General features: G+C 36.8%; 1 long non-coding RNA gene across 1 annotated transcript; it reads left to right on the top strand.

Moving 5' to 3' along the window:
* The first annotated feature begins 625 nt into the window (after positions 1-625).
* LOC131247344 (uncharacterized) lies at positions 626-2,214 on the top strand. Its single transcript, XR_009171654.1, has 3 exons — positions 626-750; positions 1,544-1,866; positions 1,981-2,214. It is a non-coding gene; the product is annotated as an uncharacterized LOC131247344 (long non-coding RNA).
* Positions 2,215-3,732: the final 1,518 nt, after the last annotated feature.

Genomic DNA, 3,732 nt, shown 5'->3' with positions numbered 1-3,732 from the left:
CTAAACCAAAACCAAAACCAAAACCTATAACCTTAAACTAAACCTAAACCTAAACCTAAACCTAAACCTTAACCTATTCTCAATTCCCTAAAGCTATAACCTATAACCTAAACCTAAACCTAAACCTAAAATCTAAATGTATTCTCAAATCCCTAAACCTAAACCTTAACCTATTCTTAATTCCCTAAACCTTAACCTATAACCTAACTTAAACCTAAACCTATAACCTACACTAACAACCTAAAACCTAAATGTATTCTCAAATCCCTAAACTTAAACCTTAACCTATTCTCAATTCCTCAAACCTTAACCTATAACCTAACTTAAACCTAAACCTATAACCTACACTTATAACCTAAAACCTAAATGTATTCTCAGATCCCTAAACCTAAACCTACACCTAATCCTAATCTCAACTCCTTAACCTAAACCTAAACTTGAAAACCCAAACCTTACTATAAGAAAATAGGCCTTTAGCCATAATTTTTTAGCCTCAGTTGAAAAAATGGAGGCTAAATGTGTCTTTTAGCCTCGGTTACTAAGGAATTGAGGCTAAAAGTTCATCTTTTGCCTCAATTGCATAGGAACCGAGGCGAAAAGTCTACCTTTGTTATTCCTGAGCTTCGGAAGTTGTCAGATGATGGCAAAGCTGGCAATCTCACCATCTTACTTTTTCTTCAGGGGAAGCTGCAATTACTTCTAGTGAAAGTGATCTACTCAAAGACCAATTCGATCTGGCATCTTTTCCATGTAATTTTTATTTCTATTTTCTTTCCTTTTTCTTTGATGAACTGACTTGTTATGTTGGTTGGTAGACTTATACTACTCTATGCATGCAATGTAGAGAACTACATTGTTATCATTGTTCATAGGCTTCTTTTCCATGTACCATATTCGTTAGACGCAGAACTAATCTGAAATGTTGGTTGGTTATAATATGTCATATGGGGGATGCAAAGAACCACATGTTTTACCTGCATTTTACATTGTTGTCATGGTTCATGCTCTGGAGTGATTAGAAAAAATAATAATCTAAAAAGTTGGCAAAAATCTCGCTACAGTTCAATAATTGTTTTGATACATTGCTACAATTGGATTATCCATATAACATGCTTTTGTGCATACGCGTCGTGGGTGCCTGCTTGTATATGTTTCTAGTTGAGTGCTATAATATGCCTGCTTGCATACCTTTCTGTTTTCGGTGCATTGCATTCTTTATTCTTACTAATGAGATTAATCGCACTCAATCCTTTAAAAAAAAAAATTTTAAAAACATGTTCCGTTTGGAACTCTTTATTTAAAAAAATGCTTATTTCTGTTACCAAACCCCTATATAGGAATTAATCTCACTCTAGATAGCAGTAATTATGTATTAGAGATTTTGATCTCCAATGCATAAAATCAATCATTACATTGAACAATTAGATCAACTCACTTTTTTAGGTGACTACCAAACAGGGCCTTGAGTATAAAATAAACATGCAAGTCTAATTGTTATGAATCACTCTTCTGACATGGTGGTGTATTGGTTTCTCTGTTGTAGGTGGTGTAACATCGATGGACGCCTTTTTAATAAACTTCTTCCTAGTCGTCTATTGAAAGACCCAAGATCCTGGTTTGGACAGCAATTACTGCAAATACGACAACCATGACCTTCAGCTATTCACATCATCGTTGTATCTAGTTGGCTTGACTTCGACCTTCTTCACATCCTACACCACAAGAAACCTCGGTCGGAGGCTGACCATGCTCATTGCAGGGATTTTCTTCATCATTGGCATGGTGCTAAATGTAGCTGCCCAGAACCTTGCCATGCTCATTATGGGAAGGATCTTCCTGGGGTGTGGAGTTGGCTTCGCTAATCAGGTCTTTTTCTAGTTTCACTTCCAATTCCTGGGGCATGACCATGTTCATCCCCTTTTGTAACCACGACATATGTAGATTCCCATTAAAATGGCATTCACCTTATCTTGCTAGCAGTGTCATTACTAAGATCAAGATTCACAGATTTTTGGTGCAACATAATATCTATGAGTCTGATAATTCATTGTTGAATACATGCTGATATTTCAATGGCAGTTTCAAGTTATTTTTTAAAAATCTTTTTCTTTTCTTTTGTTTTTGTTGATTGGTTGGTAAGCAAGGTTCAAATCTGAGACCTCAATGTTGAAATGCACCCTATCTACCATTGATCTACTGGCTCAAATTCTTGCAGTTTTGCTACCATCTATTTTTTATTTTCCTTTTTTATTTTCTTGCTGGTAAGATCTTTTTTCTGATTGTTGTGGATGCTTATATTCCTTCTTGTGGCAGGTTCAGCTGCACAGTACACTTACTTGGATGGTAGACTCTCGGGAGTTTCAACACTGGGTCAAGGGTTCGAGTACCCATAGGTGGTGAAATTCCACTATGGTATGCGTGTGTGGGGTGTGTGTGTGTGTGTTGAAAAAAAGAAAAAAAAAGGTTCAGCTGCACAGTATTCGTTCCTTGGTAGTTAGCTAATTTGATTCTGCAACAACAAGTTGCTGGAAATAGCAGCTATGTTGATGTTGAATTCATCGATCCTGTGATTATGGCCGTTTGCAGAGGAAAGCTTCCATTGCCGATGACACACCAGATCTCTCCCAACTACAGCTCCAACATGTTGGCTGATTTCTCTAAGATGGACCGGAGGCTTCAGTTGTTGCAGTCAAGATCTAGCAATCTAATTAGAATCCGGTGATGACGGTTGATCAGAGCTTCAGTTGTTGAATTCTTTTTTTTTTATTCCAAATAGAAACTAAAATTTCAATTTGAAAAGTGGGTGTGATTCTCATGTTTTTCTCCATGAGTTGTTACCTTATGAGAACAAAAATGCAAGCCATTTGATCAATGGCCACTGAAAATGCATAGGTTTATGAATGGGTTAAAATAAATGATTTAACCTCGATTATTGATAAATGATGTTAGAAATTGATTTTAGCCTCAATTGGCATCAACAAAGGCTAAATCTATCTTTAGTCTCAGCTTTGCCTTAGTTACCTAAACTAAGACTACAATTCCCGTGGCTAAAGGCTTTAGCCTCGGTTGTTGAGAACCGAGGTTAAAAATAGATTTAGCTTCGGTTGGAGGCAATTGAGGCTAAAATTTGGATTTAGTCTCAGTTGAAAACAATGGAGGCTAAAATTTTGATTTAGCCTCATTTCGAGAAAATTGAAGCTAAAAAGGTTTTTAGCCTCACTTGAAGAACTAAGGCTATAAAAGTCATTTTAGCCTTGGTTGCTGAGGCTAAAGCCTTTAGCCACCGGGGTTTTAACCCCGGTTTGGATAACCGAGGCAAAATTGAGGCTAAAGACTTTAGCCACAGTTTTTAACCTTTTTAGCCACAGTTTTAAACTGAGGCTAAAGCCCCTTTTTCTTGTAGTGCCTAAACCCGATCCCGAACCCGAACCCGAATTCCTAAACCTAGATCTTAACCGATTCTCAATTCCCTAAAGCTATAACCCATAACCTAACTTAAACCTAAACCTATAACTGACACTTATAACCTAAACCTAAACCTATAACCTAAATGTATCATCAAATCCCTAAACCTACACCTACACCTAATCCTAATCTCAACTCCTTAACCTAAACCTAAACTTGAAACCCTAAACCTAAAACCGAACCCGAACTCGATTTCCTAAACATAAAGCTTAACCCATTCTCAATTCCCTAAACCTTAACCTATAACCTAACTTAAACCTAAACTTA

The sequence above is a fragment of the Magnolia sinica genome, chromosome 5, assembly GCF_029962835.1.
Source record: "Magnolia sinica isolate HGM2019 chromosome 5, MsV1, whole genome shotgun sequence".
NCBI classification, from domain to species: Eukaryota; Viridiplantae; Streptophyta; class Magnoliopsida; order Magnoliales; family Magnoliaceae; genus Magnolia; species Magnolia sinica.
The sequence above is the reverse complement of the archived record's forward strand: the minus strand, read 5'-3'. Positions and strand labels throughout refer to the sequence as shown.